The sequence below is a fragment of the Oncorhynchus mykiss genome, chromosome 16, assembly GCF_057628025.1.
Source record: "Oncorhynchus mykiss isolate SJ-2025 chromosome 16, ASM5762802v1, whole genome shotgun sequence".
Taxonomy (NCBI): domain Eukaryota; kingdom Metazoa; phylum Chordata; class Actinopteri; order Salmoniformes; family Salmonidae; genus Oncorhynchus; species Oncorhynchus mykiss.
In genome coordinates this window covers 42661499-42683926 of record NC_143037.1, presented here as the reverse complement: position 1 = coordinate 42683926, position 22428 = coordinate 42661499, and the positions used below count along the sequence as shown (strand labels likewise).

The 22428-nt window shown below is 45.8% G+C and overlaps 1 protein-coding gene and 1 long non-coding RNA gene across 6 annotated transcripts in view; one reads left to right on the top strand and one right to left on the bottom strand.

Annotated features, from left to right (window-relative positions):
- Positions 1-22428, bottom strand: part of LOC110491054 (neural cell adhesion molecule L1) — an 83363-nt gene that overhangs the window by 58596 nt on the left and 2339 nt on the right. For 2 of the 5 annotated variants that reach the window (XM_090202763.1, XM_090202764.1), the window contains exon 1: positions 7197-7410. The exons of the other annotated variants lie outside the window; for them this stretch is intronic. The gene's annotated coding sequence lies outside the window, so the exon portion shown is untranslated. Of the gene's footprint in view, positions 1-7196; positions 7411-22428 lie in introns of those variants that run through there. 5 annotated transcript variants of the gene reach the window in all.
- The window catches only part of LOC110491953 (uncharacterized), a 30582-nt gene continuing 14999 nt past the window's right edge, over positions 6846-22428 (top strand). Inside the window, exon 1 of the long non-coding RNA XR_002468932.3 lies at positions 6846-7080. This is a non-coding gene — a long non-coding RNA (uncharacterized LOC110491953). The remainder of the gene's footprint in view (positions 7081-22428) is intronic.

Genomic DNA, 22428 nt, shown 5'->3' with positions numbered 1-22428 from the left:
TTTCTACAACATTTGCATGGAGGCTCAGTGGCCAAACTACCAGGAAAATGACATGCACGGACAGGCACGCACGGACACGCATGCTGTGCGGCGCATGGGCATGTGTCACGCCCTGACCTGAGAGAGCCTTTTTTTGGTTTGGTCAGGGTGTGATTTGGGTGGGCATTCTATGTCTTGTTTTCTATGTTTCTTTATTTCTATATTTTGGCCGGGTATGGTTCTCAATCAGGGACAGCTGTCTATCGTTGTCTCTGATTGGAAATCATACTTAGGTAGCCCTTTTCCCCCTCCTCCAGTGTGGGTAGTTATCTTTGTTAGTGGCACTAGAGCCTTGTTAAGCTTCAGGGCCGTGCCTTTGTTTTGTTGGCGACATTTTATGTCAATAAAAGGAAAATGTACGCTCACCACGCTGCACCTTGGTCCACTTCTTTTGACGGCCGTGACAGCATGCCTGTCTATCTGACACACATACGCATACTCGCGCGCACGGACGTATGCAGGCACACACAGGAGACGATGCACCATAAATGATTGCACGATCACATGATTGCAATCCCTGTTTAAATACCTTGATAAATTGAGACACAAAATGGAAGGGATACTTATCAGGGCAGATTCATAGGACCAGAAAATCCCCCGCCCTTCCTTAAACTACAATTGAAAATGACACGTATTACAGTAGTTCCAGAAAAACTATTACCCTACATAACCATGACCATTTCAAAGAGCAAATCCCCATCCTGTCTTTAATCATCTCTAGAATGACATTAGCTAAAGTAATCCCAGAAAATGTACAACCACATCACATTAAGCCAATAAACCCTTTCCCATCATCCTACCTTTCAAAGGGTCTAGAATCCCATTTGTTTTTGTAGTTGCAGTCAGAAACCCTACAACCATATTCCATATGTACAAGTATACTTCCAGAAATCACATTAAGACCAATAAACCCAATAGGAGGATATCTAGAAAAGCTGCTCTGGCTTGACTTTCATCATCACCACATGGCGATGAACCAGATCAGACAGACAGTACTTGTCCTCTGCTAGCCCCGCTGACTTTGTTCAAAGTTGCACGAGCAGCACTTAGTGCCTCTGATCTAATCACACAGACACGCCTGGTGGGAATAGAGAGGAATGGAGGAGAGGGAATTGAGGGAGAGGAGATCTCCCTACATTTACAGGTGTAGAAATCCGGATCAAATGAAGATCCTACGGCAGGGAATTTAATCCTACGGCAAGAGGAAATATTCATTATTATGTGGATTATAATTTTGTTTTGTAGGGTTTGATCTTTTTTTTCTGAAGGGAAATTAAGTCTGAAATTTCAAAGTGGAAACGTCAAACTTCAGGTACAACTACACGACACGTTTGACATTTCCTGCAACAGGGCAATCAAATTCAGATCCTACATCTGTTCAGGCAGTCTACTGAGAGAAAGGCAGAGGGACGATGGGAGGGAGGGAGAGAGATGGGTGGAAAGTACAATGTGTGCGAGGGTATGCGTGCTTGTGTGTGTGTGACAGCTCAGAGGAGAACGCCCCACCAGAACTATTGCCTCTGCTCTCATTCATCTTCATCTGCACCACAGAATATTACACTAAAGCCTCCCGAGTGGCGCAGTGGTCTAAGGCACTGCATCACAGTGCTAGCTGTGCCACTAGAGATTCTGGGTTTCGAGTCCAGGCTCTGCCGGCCGCAACCGATAGACCCATGGGACGGCGCACAATTGGCCCAGCATCGTCCGGGTTAGGGGAGGGTTTGGCCGGCAGGGATGTCCCTGTCCCATCGCACACTAGTGACTACTGTGGCGGGCCGGGCGCTGTGCACGCTGACACGGTCGCCAGGTGTACGGTGTTTCCTCTGACACATTGGTGCGGCTGGCTTCCAGGTTAGGTGGGCATTGTGTCAAGTAGCAGTGCGGGCTTGGTTGGGTTGTGTTTCAGAGGACCCACGTCTCTCGACCTTTGCCTCTCCTGAGTCCGTACGGGAGTTGCAGCGATGAGACAAGACTGTAACTACCAATTGGATACGACAAAATTGGGGAGAAAACAGGGGTAAAAATGTTTTATATATATATATATATATATATATATACACAGGCTTCAAACATAAAGATATAAAACTATATTTTTTTGTGAAGAATCAACAACAAGTGGGACACAATCATGAAGTGGAACGACATTTATTGGATATTTCAAACTTTTTTAACAAATCAAAAACTGAAAAATTGGGCGTGCAAAATTATTCAGCCCCCTTAAGTTAATACTTTGTAGCGCCACCTTTTGCTGCGATTACAGCTGTAAGTCGCTTGGGGTATGTCTCTATCAGTTTTGCACATCGAGAGACTGAAATTTTTTCCCATTCCTCCTTGCAAAACAGCTCGAGCTCAGTGAGGTTGGATGGAGAGCATTTGTGAACAGCAGTTTTCAGTTCTTTCCACAGATTCTCGATTGGATTCAGGTCTGGACTTTGACTTGGCCATTCTAACACCTGGATATGTTTATTTTTGAACCATTCCATTGTAGATTTTGCTTTATGTTTTGGATCATTGTCTTGTTGGAAGACAAATCTCCGTCCCAGTCTCAGGTCTTTTGCAGACTCCATCAGGTTTTCTTCCAGAATGGTCCTGTATTTGTCTCCATCCATCTTCCCATCAATTTTAACCATCTTCCCTGTCCCTGCTGAAGAAAAGCAGGCCCAAACCATGATGCTGCCACCACCATGTTTGACAGTGGGGATGATGTGTTCAGCTGTGTTGCTTTTACGCCAAACATAACGTTTTGCATTGTTGCCAAAAAGTTAAATTTTGGTTTAATCTGACCAGAGCACCTTCTTCCACATGTTTGGTGTGTCTCCCAGGTGGCTTGTGGCAAACTTTAAACAACACTTTTTATGGATATCTTTAAGAAATGGCTTTCTTCTTGCCACTCTTCCATAAAGGCCAGATTTGTGCAATATACGACTGATTGTTGTCCTATGGACAGAGTCTCCCACCTCAGCTGTAGATCTCTGCAGTTCATCCAGAGTGATCATGGGCCTCTTGGCTGCATCTCTGATCAGTCTTCTCCTTGTATGAGCTGAAAGTTTAGAGGGACGGCCAGGTCTTGGTAGATTTGCAGTGGTCTGATACTCCTTCCATTTCAATATTATCGCTTGCACAGTGCTCCTTGGGATGTTTAAAGCTTGGGAAATATTTTTGTATCCAAATCCGGCTTTAAACTTCTTCACAACAGTATCTCGGACCTGTCTGGTGTGTTCCTTGTTCTTCATGATGCTCTCTGCGCTTTTAACGGACCTCTGAGACTATCACAGTGCAGGTGCATTTATACGGAGACTTGATTACACACAGGTGGATTGTATTTATCATTATTAGTCATTTAGGTCAACATTGGATCATTCAGAGATCCTCACCGAACTTCTGGAGAGAGTTTGCTGCACTGAAAGTAAAGGGGCTGAATAATTTTGCACGCCCAATTTTTCAGTTTTTGATTTGTTAAAAAAAGTTTGAAATATCCAATAAATGTCGTTCCACTTCATGATTGTGTCCCACTTGTTGTTGATTCTTCACAAAAAAATACAGTTTTATATCTTTATGTTTGAAGCCTGAAATGTGGCAAAAGGTCACAAAGTTCAAGGAGGCTGAATACTTTCGCAAGGCACTGTATATATATATATATATATATATATATATATATATATATATATATATATATATATATATATACAGTGCCTTGCGAAAGTATTCAGCATATAGCATATAGTATATATATCAGTAGTATATATATATATATATATATATATATATATATATATATATATATATATATATATATATAGTGCCTTGCGAAAGTATTCAGCATATAGCATATAGTATATATATCAGTATATATAGTTGAATTCTGAAGTTTACGTACACCTTAGCCAAATACATTTAAACTCAGTTTTTCACAATTCTTGACATTCAATCCCAGTACAAATTCCCTGCTTTAGGTCAGTTAGAATCACCACTTTATTTTAAGAATGTGAAATGTCAGAATAATAGTAGAGAGAATGATTTATTTGAGCTTTTATTTCTTTCATCACATTCCCAGTGGGTCAGAAGTTTACATACACTCAATTAGTATTTGGTAGCATTGCCTTTAAATTGTTTAACTTGGGTCAAATGTTTTGGGTAGCCTTCCACAAGCTTCCCACAATAAGTTGGGTGAATTTTGGCCCATTCCTCCTGACAGAGCTGATGTAACTGAGTCAGGTTTGTATGCCTCCTTGCTCGCACACATTTTTCAGTTCTGCCCACAAATTTTCTAATGGGATTGAGGTCAGGGCTTTGTGATGGCCACTCCAATTCCTTGACTTTGTTGTCCTTAAGCCATTTTGCCACAACTTTGGAAGTACGCTTGGGGTCATTGTCCATTTGGAAGACCCATTTGGAACCAAGCTTTAACTTCCTGACTGATGTCTTGAGATGTTGCTTCAATATATCCACATAATTGTCCTTCCTCATGATGCCATATATTTTGTGAAGTGCACCAGTCCCTCCTGCAGCAAAGTACCCCCACAACATGATGCTGCCACCTCCATGCTTCACGGTTGGGATTATGTTCTTTGGCTTGCAAGCCTTCCCCTTTTTTCCTGCAAACATCACGATGGCCATTATGGCCAAACAATTCAATTTTTCTTTCATCAGACCAGAGGACATTTCTCCAAAAAGTACGATCTTCACCGCCATGTGCAGTTGCAAACCGTAGTCTGGCTTTTTTTATGGCAGTTTTGGAGCAGTGGTTTCTTCTTTGCTGAGCGGCCTTTCAGGTTATGTCGATAAGGGACTTGTTTTACTGTGGATATAGATACTTTTGTACCCATTTCCTCCAGCATCTTCACAAGGTCCTTCGCTGTTCTGGGATTGATTTGCACTTTTCGCACCAAAGTGCGTTCATTTCTAGGAGACAGAATGCGTCTCCATCCTGAGCAGTTTGACGGCTGCGTGGTCCCATGGTGTTTATACTTGTGTACTATTGTTTGTACAGATGATCGTGGTGCATTCCGTCATTTGGAAATTGCTCCCAAGGATGAACCAGACTTGTGGAGGTCTACAAAAAAAATTCTGAGGTCTTGGCTGATATCTTTTGATTTTCCCATGATGTCAAGCAAAGAGGCCCTGAGTTTGAAGGTAGGCCTTGTAAAACATCCACAGGTACACCTCCAATTGACTCAAATTATGTCAATTAGCCTATCAGAAGCTTCTAAAGCCATGACATCATTTCCAAGCTGTTTAAAGGCAAAGTCATAGTGTATGTAAACTTCTGACCCAGTGGAATTGTGATGCAAAAAGTGAAATAATCTGTCTGTAAACAATTGTTGGAAAAATGACTTGTGTCATGCCCATAGTTTGTTAACAAGAAATTTGTGGAGTGGTTGAAAAACGAGTTTTAATGACTCCAACCTAAGTGTACTGTATGTAAACTTCCGACATCAGCTGTACAACCCCCCACATGCGCGCAAACACACACGCCACTAAACCGACATTAGATCATATGGTTTGAGATATTGTCTGACAACTGAAGTTGGTTTAAGGGGATTTGCCTGTCATTCAAATGCTTTTCAGAGAGAATAAAAGAGGAGGCAGGTAGTTTGCATGGCGGTGAACTGAACGAGCTAGGCTGCAGGGCTAGGATCAGGATGATGCTGTTAACTGGTTGGTAAGCATGGGAGTGTGTGTTGACTTAAAGGGCTGGTGGAGATCTGTAGCGCACCATCGCATGACTCATTCTGTTTGTTTTAGTGTGTGTGTGTGTGTGTGTGTGTGTGAGTGTGTGTGTGAGTATGTGTGTGTGTGTGTGCAACTGTCAGTGTTCATTTCTGCACGATGTACCAATGCAAGGAATCAATACCGCCCTCCCCTTTTCTCACCCTGTCATCACCATGGCAACCCCTTGACTCAAGCCACAGCATGCAGCAATATTTCACCCTTCCCCCCATCCATCCCCCACTCCGAATCTCTCTCCGTTAACTCCCTCTCGCTCTACTTCTTCTTTCTACCTTCATCTCTCATCGCCTCCATCTCCCTCACTCTTCCTCTCCTCCCGCTCCTCTCTAATATCGGTCTTCATGTTATCTGGAGTTGAGAGATCTTTTTCTCATATCTGACATTTTCCCCATCTGCTGTATATCTCCTATTTGCTCTCTGTCGCTCTCTCAGCATAATTTCCCCCTCTCACTCACTCCCTCCCTCACTGCAAAGCTCGCTCACTCCTTGCTTCAGCTCCTTACAGCGAGTCACTCCCTCTCTCCTTCTCTACGCCCCTCCCCCAATCTCTCCCCCTTCCTCCATCTCTTCTTGTCTATCGGGCCCGTGGAACAGCATGTGGTATTCTACGGTACATTACATCTTCATTAAAGACCAGAGAACAGCCGATTCAGAGCTTTAATCACAGGTAACATCATATTAACCCCAACCATCCACCCCTATCAAGCTTTTCTCACACCATCCATCCAGGCAATTACAGACAATTCATTTCCACAGCACACAGCAAATTTGTGATCGGAATTTTAACAACCACATGGTTAAATCTAACACTTTCTTTGAAATGATATGTGACCATTTCAAATAGTGTTAAACTAGAATTTTTCAGTGTTGATAAACTAACACTCCCGGAGTGTTGGGTCCCTAACACCGTGGGTGTTGCAAATTCCGACATAAATTAACACTTTATTAGAGCTGATGCTGTAACACTTTCTCAGCGTTAGGGAATAACATATGTAGTGTTAGCGTAAAACCTTATTTGCATATTTCCCAGGGTGCCTTTCAAGTGAATGTTAGAGTAGCCCGTCCATGACTGTGTTTGTAAGTGACAGAGACGGGGGCTGCGTTTCAGACACACCCTCGCCTTATGCCCTTGGGGGAAACCCCGCAACCATCTTTGGCGTTGGTCCAAATGATTAACCAAGCAAGGGAACGTGGCAACGTGAGACCCTCAGCCCCTCGTTTTTTGATTGGGTTTGCGAGTGTACAGTTATGTTCACTCCGGTCAGCTAAAACTTTGAACCAACATTAATATGGGGAAGTCAACGTACAAGTGTAAGTACAAACTAATGTAAATCATTCAGAAATTGTGCTACTAATTACGTTTTGTTTGGTTAACTTTTGGAATCATAACTTTCCCTGACACTTATACATTGTAATTTTCGATTTACCTGATATAAGTAGGATGGCTAACATTCGGTGTCTGCGGATGCGTTGTCTTCTAGCCAAGGAATGAAATACAATCATAATTGACTGCGTATAAAGGCACGCGCAACAGTTCCACGATGACTGAAAGCACAACTGTGGTATGAACGAACGACACATTTCCGGGCAAGAGCGGGTACATTTAAAATGAAATCATTCTTCCCTCGCCCTGCAAGTGTCAACTCGTCAGGCGTCATGATACGTCATCAGAAGTGTCCACTTAATTTGAGGGGAGAGGGTGTGCCTTTTAAGTGTTTGGAATGCATTCATAAATGTTCAGTCCTGAAGCCTTCACCAATTGACTGCCGAAGTGAATGTGTTTGAATTAAAAAGCAAAACCTTTATGACCGTGCATTCTACATTTCATGAGGCCTTTAGTTATGATCTAGTCTTCCCCCAACATTGTGGTCTGAAAATCCTGGCTCGTGGGCCATATCAGACCTGCAAGTCACAATATGCTGGCTTGTGAAGTAATATTTACTATTGGAATCCGGCCATAACTTTTTATCACCCCACAATCTGCATCCAGAATAACTGCTATGGTGAAGAACTCATCAGACATCAAACCTCAACCATATCAACTGGAACAGCCATTTCAGTATTGGGTGCAATAATCAACCAATCGAATGTATTTATGAAGCCCTTTTTACATCAGCAGATGTCACAAAGTGCTGTACAGAAACCTAGCCTAAAACCCCAAGCGATGCAGAGGTTAGAAGCACAGATGAGTTTAGAATTGAATTAGAATTGAATTGAATTAGTTTAGAATTTTGTATTTTATTTATCTTCGATCAAATAAATCAATGCATGCAGAAACATAGATATTAAAACAAACGGTTCAACAAAAAAAACAAAGCATGCTGGGAAATATAATAATGAGGACCCTCCCACGGAAAATAAACTCAACACAGTTGAGTAACAACACCACCAAGCGGTGTTGATTCCACTGTGATTCAAATGACTCTTCATCGACTCACTGCAGGCGGCGTCAATTTCAATCCCACTGGTGTTGACCCCACTAGAATCAACACTCGGATATAACACAACACTTTTCACCTCAACACCGAAATGTTGGTGTGCATCAACAGCATAGCAGAGCATTCGATTGCTTCGTAGGTGGCCTCATGCATGCATGCGCGCGCGTAAGTGTGTATATCTATGCATGCGCGCGTCTGTGTGTCGACACAACCTCCGCTCCAGCCTATATAACTCCCATAATATCTGTTATCGTTATCATCATCAACAACAGTACATGATGAGCGCAGCAGCAAATTCAATCATTACCAATAGAGACCGCTGAGGGGAATCTATTTGAGGCGAAGCAGTCTTGTCCTTTCCACAGTGTCCGACCGAGTCCCGAGTGGCCCCCTATTCCCTTCATAGTGATGGGCTCTGGTCAAAAGTAGTGAATAAGGGGGCCATTTGGAACGCAGGCTTAGACCGGGCCCCTCAAAAGACACTGTTATCTTCACACAGCAGCACCGCCTTGGTCCAGGGAGGGCGGCGGGCAAATCCCTGTCCGCGTGTGTTCAAATCCCCCCTCTGTTCACCTCCATCACAACATTAGCTACAGCTCACATCACTGTTGTTGTGAGGATCAAGGACGTGACATTTCGCTTCTCTCACACCTATTTCAATAAAAGCCAGTCGGTAGAGCAGCGAGACAAAACCTGTTCCACCATGTCCATCTGTCTGCAATTCTAGTTGTCCTGTGTGTGCGCTTGTGTGTGTGTCTTTTTTTTACTTTAGACAGACAGTGAAGGGATCTGGAAGGTATCTTTAGCCTGTCCCATGTGCATACAGTGAATGAGCAGAGTAGGGATTTCAGGCTCACTCTTTCAGCCGCTCTTATCATTTTCAGTGTGCGGTGTGTGGCTGCCTGGGCTAGTCTCTCTATCCCTCCTACCCTCATTGCCTCTCTCTCTCTCTCTCTCTCTCTCTCTCTCTCTCTCTCAGAATCACGCCAGACAGAGAGGACAGAGAGAGACAGAGCAGACAGAGAGAGACAGAGCAGACAGAGAGAGACAGAGCAGACAGAGAGAGACAGAGCAGACAGAGAGAGACAGAGCAGACAGAGAGAGACAGAGCAGACAGAGAGAGACAGAGCAGACAGAGAGAGACAGAGCAGAGAGAGAGCAGACAGCGAGACAGACAGAGAGAGAGAGCAGACAGACAGAGAGAGAGAGCAGAGAGAGAGAGAGCAGACAGAGAGAGAGAGCAGACAGAGAGCGAGAGAGAGAGAGAGAGAGCAGACAGAGAGCGAGAGAGAGAGAGAGAGAACAGACAGACAGAGAGAGAGCAGAGAGAGAGAGAGCAGACAGACAGACAGAGAGAGAGCGGACAGAGAGCGGACAGAGAGCGAGAGAGCGGACAGAGCGAGAGAGCGGACAGAGCGAGAGAGCGGACAGAGAGAAAGCAGACAGAGAGAAAGCGAGAGGACCGAGCGAGAGAGAGAGGACCCAGAGAGAAAGCGAGAGGACCGAGCGAGAGGACCGAGCGAGAGGACCGAGCGAGAGGACCGAGCGAGAGGACCGAGCGAGAGGACCGAGCGAGAGGACCGAGAGAGAGGACCGACCGAGCGAGAGGACCGAGCGAGAGGACCGAGAGAGAGGACCGAGCGAGAGGACCGAGAGAGAGGACCGAGCGAGAGAGAGAGAGGACCGAGCGAGAGAGAGAGAGAGGACCGAGCGAGAGAGAGAGAGAGGACTGAGAGGACCGAGTGAGAGAGAGAGAGAGGACTGAGAGAGAGAGAGGACCGAGAGAGAGAGAGAGGACCGAGAGAGAGAGAGAGGACCGAGAGAGAGAGAGAGAGGACCGAGAGAGAGAGAGAGAGGACCGAGCGAGAGAGAGAGGACCGAGCGCGAGAGAGAGAGAGAGGACCGAGCGCGAGAGAGAGAGAGAGGACCGAGCGCGAGAGAGAGAGAGGAGAGAGAGAGAGAGAGAGGACCGAGCGAGAGAGAGGACCGAGCGAGAGAGAGAGAGAGGACCGAGCGAGAGAGAGGACCGAGCGAGAGAGAGGACCGAGCGAGAGAGAGGACCGAGAGAGGACCGAGCGAGAGAGAGGACCGAGAGAGGAACGAGCGAGAGAGAGGACCGAGCGAGAGAGAGAGGACCGAGCGAGAGAGAGAGGACCGAGCGAGAGAGAGAGGACCGAGCGAGAGAGAGGACCGAGCGAGAGAGAGAGGACCGAGCGAGAGAGAGAGGACCGAGCGAGAGAGAGAGGACCGAGCGAGAGAGAGAGGACCGAGCGAGAGAGAGGACCGAGCGAGAGAGAGAGGACCGAGCGAGAGAGAGAGGACCGAGCGAGAGAGAGAGGACCGAGCGAGAGAGAGAGGACCGAGCGAGAGAGAGGACCGAGCGAGAGAGAGAGGACCGAGCGAGAGAGAGGACCGAGCGAGAGAGAGGACCGAGCGAGAGAGAGGACCGAGCGAGAGCGAGAGAGAGGACCGAGCGAGAGAGAGGACCGAGCGAGAGAGAAGAGCGAGCGAGAGAGAGGACCGAGCGAGAGAGAGGACCGAGAGAGAGGACCGAGCGAGAGAGCGAGAGAGGGGACCGAGCGAGAGAGAGGAGCGAGAGAGAGGACCGAGCGAGAGAGAGAGAGAGAGAGGACCGAGAGAGAGAGAGGACCGAGCGAGCGAGCGAGAGAGAGAGAGAGGACCGAGAGAGAGAGAGAGGACCGAGCGAGAGAGAGGACCGAGCGAGCGAGAGAGAGAGGACCGAGCGAGCGAGAGAGGACCGAGCGAGAGTTCCGAGAGAGAGAGAGAGAGGACCGAGCGAGAGAGTTCCGAGCGAGAACAGAGAGAAAGAGGGGGAGAAGAAAGAGAAAGAACGACAGAGAAAGACGGAGCGAAAATGAGAGAGAATCTGTGCTGACCTTTCACTGAGGCTAGAAGACTAGTTGATGAGCCTGAGATCATTAGTTCTGCCGACAAGGTCTGACACTGTTCACACACACACACACACACACACACACACACACACACAGCAGGGTGAAGGGGCAGATGGGTAGAAAGCGTACCCCACCATAAAAGCTCTCTGTAATGGCTGCTAACTCAATTGAATATGTCCTGATTAGCTGAAATGTAGCTCTAACCATGTTAACCATGCTGGTTAGGAGGAGTGGAGTACAGGAGAAGGGGTCAGCAAGCACTACCAGGAGACAGCTATCACATGTCCAGTCATCACAATGTCAATAACAAGGGGCAGTGGTATAGGGCCAGGATTTGTTCCTGATCACGACTAGGGGCTTAGTTATACCCAATGACTCAGAGATATTTCCTGTTCAGGTTTAGAGTCAAGAAAAAGCTGACAAACTGTCTCCAGGCGTTACGACAATGGAGTACTTCTCCACCATGAAAGGAGAACTCCACCCTGTGCTGATCTGCTTGGTACTCGTTTCATTAGTCCACTGTTGGTATAGTCCCAAAATGTACTGCATGTCAGAAATCAAGTTTTGCATCATCTGATGCTGCGTTTTGCATCATACGGGCCAGATGTCTGTATTTTGAAAGTTGCATATCTTGAAAACTTGATTGCTGACATGGCAAAAATAAACTGGGGCCATATCGACAATGGACTAATGAAACAAATGCAAAATATCGTTTTTGGATGGAGTCTTTTGCAGGTCGACAGATTTTTCACCTAGTCAGCTTGGGATTTGAACTAGCGACCCTTTGGTTACTGTACCAATGCTCTTAACTGCTAGGCTACCTGCCGCCTGTTGTCTAGTGTACCACAGGCTGATCAAAAACACCATTCACACTGTCCGTAAATAAAACACACGGTCACACTCTCTCTTAGCTAGGGAGGGAGGGAGGACAGACAGACAGACAGACAGACAGACATGCAAAGAAAATCTAAATATTGATGTATCATTAGTTGAGTCACTACAGTATGTTGTCTGTGTTTCTGCTGCTCAGTAATTAGTGTCAGAGTGTAATTGTGTATCCAGCCAGAACGGAAAGCAGGTGAGCTGAGTAGCATTAGGAGCTGTGTCTGTGTGTTTAGATGCCAGGTGTGTCTCTGCCTTCCGCTCTGCCTCTCTGTGCTCTGTGACATTTCCATCGCTGCAGGCATCTCTCTCCCTCGACTCCCACCTGTCTGCTTTGTGTTCCCTCCCCCTCTTCTTTTCTCTGCATATCCCTCCACATCGACTCCCCATCTCTTCCCCCGCTCACCCTCCCTCTCTGTATCCCACCAGCCACCACATTGTCTCCCCATCTCCAGCCCACGCACTTCTCGCTCTCTCTCTCGCTCTCTCTCTCTCTCTCTCTCTCTCTGTTTTGTCAGGCCCTGAGCGGATCACTTCCTAATAACACAGTCCACATTGCTAAAAGGTTACTGGGTAATGGAGTTTCCGTTCTTTAGTTCCTCTCCTCCACCCTCCTCTCCTCTCCCAATCCTTGCCCCACCCCAGCCATGGCTGAGTTAATTAACACAGCGACTCCTCTCCCCCTGTCTCCCCCTCCTCACCCCCACCGCCTGTAAACCCACCCCCAGCCCTGTAGTTAACACTCCAACCCCCTGTCTCCCCTCTCCATAACCCCGGCAGTCCTGTAGCCTGGGGGTCACCCGGTTACTTAACTCTGTAATTACCTCATTAGGCTCGTTAGTATTGGCCGGGGCCTCTGTCTATTCTCTCCTCCTCTGATGGCTTTGTCTACCCCTCCTCTCCCTCCTTTCCCTCATCATCTCCCATCTGCTCCCAAATTTTAGTCTCGTTGGCTTCCTCTCCCCTGCCCTCCCTGCTTTCCTCCACTGTCCTCTCCTCTGAAATGAAAATGTTCCCAGACCCCCTACAGTTTCCCCAGTTCCCTGTATCCATGCCTTTCAATGTCATCCTACAGTTCTTGTTCCCTCCATCTCCCTCTCCCTCTCACTGCATTCCCTCCAGTATACAGTTAATTTTTCACCTTGCTACAGTTCAGGAGTGAGTGAGTGGACTACAAATCTAGACTCTGTCGCGCCACTTAAGTGAGACGGCATCATCCAGGCGTTACCCCAGCTCCTTGCTTCCTCGTAACGTTTTGTCAAACAAGAGTTACTTGTTAGCCAAAATGTTTGCACACAAATATGAAGTCCAGTTATCGTTCCTTCCCGCTGCATGATGAAGTTTGATGTTGATATAAACAGACAGTTTAATAGGTGACTACAAACACAGCAGTGGTGGCAAGGGTACAGGACCCCCCCCCCCCCCACACACACACACACACACACAGCTTCATAGGAGGATACACACTGCCTCATTATTTCAGCTTCTGCACTGTTCCTTACTTCTACATGCCCAATTGAACTCGCTCACATCCTTTAGTCTGAAGGCTCTGCAATGCACACACACACACAACCCCGCTAACCCCAGGTAGCAGTGCAGCCTGAGGTACTCTAGAGTAGCTATCTGACCTCACTCTGTACAGTAAATTAAGCAGGAGAAGACGAGAGAGAAGCAATATAAACGACCCCTGTTAGAGTGGATTACATCAATTCAAATGGTGCACTTGCCTGGCATGTTATAGACATAATGCACGGTGCTCATAGTGCTCAGTCGGCATGCTAGAATTAACTGGATAATGCATGTCTATATCGCGGTGAACATGGCATGTTGGAGTGTCTTACATAAACTGTGCTTGGGATGCTGTGGACCTAATGCACAGTGGAAGAAGATTTCCAAAGATGGGTTGGTGACCCTTACGAAGAGGAGGAGGTTTAATAGGAGGGCTGTAGAGGAAGGTGGCGGTAGGATGGAGTTACACACACACACACAGTGGTTGTAAAGGGAAGTGGAGGTAGGATAGTTGTTCATAGTTAAGGTGGGTGGTCCGACACGGCACACCGTTCACCGGCAGCCACTACCTATAGCATAAGAAATGAACCACTGTACCATGCATGTCAAACGATAATGGATTCAAAATATATTATAGCTGTCTCGGTCTCCGTCTCCAGAATGACAGCTGAAGATGCTGACTGACTAACTTACTGCAAGCTATCCATCTCCACCTCTCCTCCCCCTCGCTCTTCCTCTCCTCTCCTCTCCTCTCCTCTCCTCTCCTCTCCCTCTCCCTCTCCCTCTCCCTCTCCCTCTCCCTCTCCTCTCTCAACTCAAAAGACAGCAGGCCAAGCACCAGAATGCACGAGCAGCCTTTCAGTCACAAAACAAAGAGAAACTGTACGACCTGTTGTATCAACGTCAAATAGAACAGACATGACGGTTGTCATTCTCTCCCCCTCTGCTCCCCTCTCTTTCGTCTCGTCATGCGCTACCCCCCGTGCAGTATTCGGGGGGTGGGTGGGATAGATGTAAGAGCGTTTTTATCAACATGGGATTTTTAACAGTACTGTCAAATAGAATAGACGCCGAGGTTGCCATTCTCTGTCTCGCTCGCTCTCTTTCATCATTATCTCATATATATATATATATATATATATATATATCCCCTCGTCCTGTGTTGCCCCCCCCCCCTGCCGCCCTCTGTCTCCTCCTGGGTGGCTGGTATAATGGGACTGGCACAGTAGGTGGGATTAAATTAGCACCCGTGTATAGGGATTATGCACACTATACAACTGATCCCCTCCTCCGCCACCTAATCCAAGCCTAATGAATATATCATGGCTGACAAGTACACAGACAGACACTTGGAAGGAACATATCATGGCTCTCACACACACACACTGACAGGAGCAAAGTGGCCCTCTTACCCTCCTCCTGTAGTCATAGGATATAGACAGAGGAAGAGCGAGAGACACTAGGATGTAGTGTGCATACTACAATCACAAGACTGGACGTTACGCGCTTATTTATGGAGTTAGATTTTTCTAATTCAATGAGAATGTGAGCTATATCCATTCCACTTGTTCCTACTTTTAGGTTCAATGGAATGTGAGACGAGAAAGTCTGGCAACGTGAGACTACAGTAGGTTCAATAAAGCAAGAGACGACAAAGCTACTTAACTTAAATTGAAATTCCTGATGATTCGACACCGTGGCATTCAACGATTCTTTGAACGAGAATCATTTGTGCCAGTCATTTCATAGGTCAGTCATTCAATGATTCTTTGAACGAGAATCATTTGTGCCAGTCATTTCATAGGTCAGTCATTCAATGATTCTTTGAACGAGAATCATTTGTGCCAGTCATTTCATAGGTCAGTCATTCAATGATTATTTGAACGAGAATCATTTGTGCCAGTCATTTCATAGGTCAGTCATTCAATGCCAAGCAGTCATGTTCCATACATTACACTGTTTCCATCTCCCAGTGAGCTCCAGACAGCCAAGTCCCCTAGCTTGTCTCTCAGAGCCTCAGCACAACCCACAGATCTGGGATCAGTTTAGTCTTTTACATTATAGTGAATACGAGGGGGTACCTGATCCTAGAACAGCTCTGCCACTTAAACTTTTACAACCCACTACTGTACAATCAAACACATGTATTGATAAAGCCCTATTTTACATCAGCAGAAGTCACAGAATGCTTATACGCTTCCCTTCTTCGTGCCACTTGAATCATCGACATGACAATAGGGACGTCCTTCGTCTCTGCCTGCCAGCAGTAATATATTCTGGTAGTCAGTATTATGCATAGTACAGTATACTTGTGTAGAGTACAAGATGTGTAGGCGTCAGACAGACACAGTGAAGGATTGAGGAGTTGTGTAAATACCAATAAGACGGAAGTCATTTATTACGTGCTGGCATGTAATGTAGTCATGAGACCAACACACACACACACACACACTTCTAAAACGTCTTTACTTTGACGATGTGACACACACACACCCACTCTCTCTCACACGCATGCACAAACACAGACACACACTTCCTCTACAGTTAACAGACCTCGTCATCTACCCACAGTGCAGACTGTCCGGGACAGAGGGGCGATTTAGGCTAATTTTAGTCAGAGATGTGCCCATAAAGCCTCTTTGATTGGAGTGGTGTGTGGTGAAAGGGATGGGAGGAAGAGGGGAATTCTTACGATGACTCACAGACAAAGACATACTTTTCTCGGAGTGACAGAGCCAGAGAGAGAGAGGGATGAAGGGTCAGGGTCTCAGAAAGACAGAGAGAAGGGCAGACGGGGGAAGACAGTTTCTCTTCACGTCTCCCCTCGTTTTATCGTTCTCGTCTCCACTTCTCTTCCGCCATCTGATCTCTTATCTCTGTGGTTCTCTCTCTCCGTTACGCATTCTGTCTGTTTCTTGTTTTCCTCTTTTTTTTGTTCTGAAACCATTTCCTTTTCTAAGGCTACAGGATCTCTGTTTATGAGGAGACTCCAATTCTAATCTTGTTATGGGTTGGTTTGAGCGTGTGTGTGTGTGTGTGTGTGTACAGTGCCTTCAGAAAGAATCCACGCGCCTTGACTTTTTCCACATTTAGCTGTGTTTCAACATGAATTTAAAACGGATTAAATTGAGATTGTCACTGGCCTATATATATATATACACACACACACACACACACCGTCAAAGTGGAATTATGTTTCATCTCTGTACCTCACACATACAATGATCTGTACGATCCCTCAGTCGAGCAGTGAATTTCAAGCGCAGATTCAACCACAAAGACCAGGGAGGTTTTCCAACGCCTTGCTAAAAAAAAAAAGCAGACATTGAATATCCCTTTGAGCCGCTCAGGGATTTCACCATGAGGCCAATGATGACTTAAAAACAGTTACAGAGTTGAATGGCTGTGATAGGAGAAAACTGAGGATGGATCAACAACATTGTAGTTACTCTACAGTACTAACCTAATTGACAGAGTGAATAGAGGAAAGCCTGTACAGAATACAAATATTCAAAACACATGCATCCTGTTTGCAATAACGTCAAAAAATGTGTTAAAGAAGTGAACTTTGTCCTGAATACAGTGTTAAGTTTGGGGCAAATCCAACACGACACGTCACTGAGTACCACTCTTCATATTTTCAAGCATTTTGGTGGCTGCATCATGTTCTGGGTATGCTTGTCATCAGCAAGGACTGGGGAGTTTTTTTTTTTAGATTTAAAATAAAAGGAATAGAGCTAAGCCTAGGCAAAATCCTAGAGGAAAATCTGGCTCAGTCTGCTTTCCAACAGACACCGGGAAACAAATGAACCTTTCAGCAAGACAATAACCTAAAACACAAGGCCAAATATACACTGGAGTTGCTTACCAAGATGACATTGAAATGTTCCTGAGTGGCCTAGTTACAGATTTGAATAAAATAGGAATGAAGATTTATGCAAAGACAATGAAAATGTCTGTCTAGCAATGAGCAATAACCAACTTACCCTGATTAAGACAGCTTGTTTTGTCGAAACGATGGTTATTAGGTTATTAAATGATTGCCTCGGAGCTCCTAGAGTGTGCTGCTCTCCTGTTCCTTTTCAAGTGTTCTTCTCCGCTAGCCAGCACCTTTGCCTAAACAGGCGTGCATTTCTTTCGCCTCTAGATCAATAACCAACTCGACGTGGCTTGAATAATTTTTTAAAGAATGTGCTAACATTGTACAATCCCAGTTGTGCAAAGCTCTTAGAGACTTACCCAGAAAGCTTCACGGCTGTAAATCACTGCCAAAAGGTGATTTCTAACAATGAGATGTGACATTTACATGTTTTGACTTTGTCATTATGGGGTATTGTGTGCAGATGGGTCAGGAAAACAATCAACGTGATCAATTTTGAATTCAGGCTGTAACACAACAAAATGTGGAACAAGTCGAGGGGAATTGAATACTTTTTGAAGGTGCTGTATATGCAAATGACAATTACAGACGGAGACTCTGACTTCTGGTATGATCCTAGAAGGGTTGGATGGGAGCCATCTCTGTCTGGAGTTAGAACGTGCTCTGCAGAATAGGATAGAATTTCTCTGGGTCAGGGTTTAGGCACAGTCCAACAGTCTCGTTTCTGTGGGAAGCGAGGAGGTTGTCTTCGACGTCAAAGTTGGGGAGCGGAGTGAGAATAACAGAATGAGGTAGGTAGAACAGAGCCAGACAGCCCCTCATTTGCTCCATGCGCTGTGTATAAAGAACTGTGTGACTGTATCACAATGATATTCAGCTGAAGCATCCAGTTGGGTGAATACATCTGTTTTGTGCTTTCCCTGTCTCCGCCTGGGTCTGCAGCTGAGAAGAACCTAACGATATCATTTGGTAGAATAAATACAGGATTCGTGCATTTCCCGGCTTCAATCGAACGCGAGGCTCTCTCATTGACACCCACTGTGCTCTGTAAATGACTTGATTGTTTGAAGTAAGGCATACTAGGCATTATTTTCTCTTATGACTTCAATTTAGTAGTCATAACGCTTGATGAGGTTCCTGTTGAATGGTTAAACGGGTCTTTCCTGTGTTTTTCAAGGGTTGTTACCCTCTTTCGCACACACACACACACACACACACACACACGCACTGACACATGCGAGCGAAAGGGGTGCCACTGACAGAGATTTAATAAAGTAATCCACTGTGAATGAATGACATAAAATCTCCATATTTGCCAGCAGTGTTAATCTTGAACCCTATCTCTAAAATCAGTTTTCCAGATGGCACCCTATTCCCAATTTAGTGCACTACCTTTGAGCAAGGTCCTACCCTATGGACCCTGGTCAAAAGTAGTGCACTAAACAGGGAATAGGGTGCCATTTGGGACCTAGCCTACGGTTCAATTGTATAATTGGGTTCATTTTATTGGCCTTTGTGTCAGCGTTTCTGTAATGTCCAATAATAATCTCAAGTAGACATTATTCTGATTAAGGCCTGGAGTGGAAGGCTTTGGGTTGGTTGCTACCCGACTATGCATGAATACAGACATGACATGTGAAACCACACTTGGCGCAGAAACGAAGAGAGAAAGAGATGGAAGGAGGGAGGTGAGAAAATCCGGTAAGAGGGGAATGGATTCCAAATGTGTTAGGTCTCCTCTAGATGTGTAAGGATATAGAACAGGGTTGGTAAGTGATGACTGGCGTTTGGTGGTGTTGTAGTAGAGGCAGTAGTGGTAGAGGCAGTAGTGGTAGAGGCAGTAGTGGTAGAGGCAGTAGTGGTAGAGGCAGTAGTGGTAGTGGTAGAGGTAGTAGTGACAGTAGTTGTGGTAGTGGTAGTGGTGGTAGTAGTAGTAGTAGTAGAGGTTGTAGTAGTGACAGGAGTAGTGGTTGTAGTAGTGACAGTAGTAGTAGTCGTAGTAGTAGTGCTTCATAGAGTACGGGTCTAAACACAGACCTACAATCTCCACTGTCTTGTTTCATCACTGGGAACTGAACTGATGTTGACAACAGCCCCAGATCTCTCCCCTTCTTAAAACCACCTTTTTTTGTCCTTTATTATATATTCATGCATTATTATTTACATTTCTCAATAAAGTATCTATCGTGTGCTATTCTATTTCATTATAAAATGCCCCACTTCTCTCTATAGATTCAGGCGCCCTTTTCCCTTCCTTCTCCTCTCCTCTCCTCTCCTCTTCTCACTCCCTTCCACCTTCCCCTTCCCTCCCAGTAGGTTTCATAATCATGTCCCCTGCCTTTCAATCACTCCTTGTCTGACCCTTCACTCTTTAAATCATAGTAACATATTCTAGACTCCACCCCGACACATCTGCCTGATCCCCCACTTGACACACACCATGTCACTTAGTCTAGCTCCATCTGCAGAATCTAAATCACACAGGCTTCCTTCATCACACAGACACACACACCGCAGGGCAACCAGGGAGAAACCATCACGTCAACCATCAACCCTTACGGCAGCCTCTCTTTAGCTCAGCAGTGTGCTAAAACGACAAACACAGAGGACCAGAGTCACTAAAAGTGAACCTGTCTGTGCATAGTTTACACCTGTAAGTCCCAGTGGGGAATACACTAAAAGACTAAGAAAAAAGCTGTACAATTAACAGAGAAGCTAAAATATGAAACAGAAATGGCTTCGTCACAAATGGCCCACTTTTCCTCATGGACACTGGTCAAAAGTGTGTTGTAGTGTGTTGCAGAAAAATAGGAATAGGGTAGCATTTGGGATGCACCCTTTATTTACACCTTACCTTGATCACTTTCCATCTCTTAACCCGTGTTGTATCTTTAATGTTGTATTCCCTTTGAAAATAGCAGGTAAAGACTTTGAGCAATGGTGACCCCGTCATTCAAGGCAGGTGGAGCTGACGGGTGTAGTCGTGTATTTGGACAGCTGGTGTGTGTAGTCGTGTATTTGGGCCAGTTGATTTGTGTAGTTGTGTATTTGGGCCAGCTGATGTGTGTAGTCGTGTATTGAGGCAGCTGATGTGTGTAGTCGTGTATTGGAGCAGCTGATGTGTGTAGTCGTGTATTGGGGCAGCTGATGTGTGTAGTCGTGTATTTGGGGCAGCTGATGTGTGTAGTCGTGTATTGGGGCAGCTGATGTGTGTAGTCGTGTATTGGGGCAGCTGATGTGTGTAGTCGTGTATTGGGGCAGCTGATGTGTGTAGTCGTGTATTGGGGCAGCTGATGTGTGTAGTCGTGTATTGGGGCAGCTGATGTGTGTAGTCGTGTATTGGGGCAGCTGATGTGTGTAGTCGTGTATTTGGGGCAGCTGATGTGTGTAGTCGTGTATTTGGGGCAGCTGATGTGTGTAGTCGTGTATTTGGGGCAGCTGATGTGTGTAGTCGTGTATTTGGGGCAGCTGATGTGTGTAGTCGTGTATTTGGGGCAGCTGATGTGTGTAGTCGTGTATTGGGGCAGCTGATGTGTGTAGTCGTGTATTGGGGCAGCTGAAGTGTGTAGTCGTGTATTGGGGCAGCTGATGTGTGTAGTCGTGTAGTGGGGCAGCTGATGTGTGTAGTCGTGTATTTGGGGCAGCTGATGTGTGTAGTCGTGTATTTGGGGCAGCTGATGTGTGTAGTCGTGTATTTGGGGCAGCTGATGTGTGTAGTCGTGTATTTGGGGCAGCTGATGTGTGTAGTCGTGTATTTGGGGCAGCTGATGTGTGTAGCCGTGTATTTGGGGCAGCTGATGTGTGTAGCCGTGTATTTGGGGCAGCTGATGTGTGTAGCCGTGTATTTGGGGCAGCTGATGTGTGTAGCCGTGTATTTGGGGCAGCTGATGTGTGTAGTCGTGTATTTGGGTGGCTGCAGTGGCTGGCAGTACGGCCTGAGGCAAAATAACAGGTGGCTTTGGAGCATCTAGCTAGGGTAAAACTGTAGAGCATTTAGCTAGCGTAAAAACACCAGTGTGGAGAATCTAAATTAGCTAGGATAACACTAACGCTGCACAACACTGCACTTCAATAGCTAGCATAAATAACACTGCTCTCCCCAGTGAGCTCTCCTGCTTGGCAGATTGTGAGCACACAGCCCACCTTCCCTAACACAATGACATCTCTCCGGTTTAACAAGAGAAGAGCATGGTTCAGTATCATGAATATGGCCAACACCATTGTCATTACAAAAAAACTGAATAGTGCACAGAAATATATGTAAACAAGACAAGAACGTGAACAAACGATGCTCCCGAGACTCACCTCTCTAGTTCTCTAACATATTGATCTATACGTCATTGTGCATATCATCTGTTTTTCTATCCCTTTTTTTCCTATTTTTTCCTTGCTGCCATCTTTACAGCCAATCCTCCCTGTGACCTTGTTTCTCTCTCCTGTTGATCCCTCCTTCTCGCTCTCTTTTCTCTCTCTCGTCAAACAATCCCTCCCTCCCTCGCTCCATCCATCACCACCTCTCTCTTTCTCTTGCTCTCCCCCCTTCCCCCCCTCTATTTCTCCCTGCCCTCTCTTAAATCACTCTATCCATCCATCCCTCTGTTAGAACAGCTCAATTAAATGCTGGCTGGCATCAGAGAGAAAGAGATTACATTCTGCTCCGGTATAGCTAGCCCAGGGTAATCATACACTGTACTATACAGCTGTGTGTGTGTGTGTGACGGCTACGCGTGTGTGTTTGTGTTACTATATGAAAGAAAGAAAGTAAGAGCAACTCTGTTTCTCTCTGGCTGTTACAGCAGCTCGGTCTAGGATTGCCAAACAGCCGGCAGTAGCAATACACTGATTATTGCATTAAACAGTTTGAAAATACAACCAGTAGCTGCAGGAGCATGGAGCAGTCTCCTGAGCATTTCGCCTCAGAGAGCGTGCGCATACACACACACACACACACGCAAGCAATGACACACACACCTCCCTGCCTATATCTTGATCCATATTGTGCGCTGTCCCGATGGTAACAAGTCATTGTCAGCCGCCG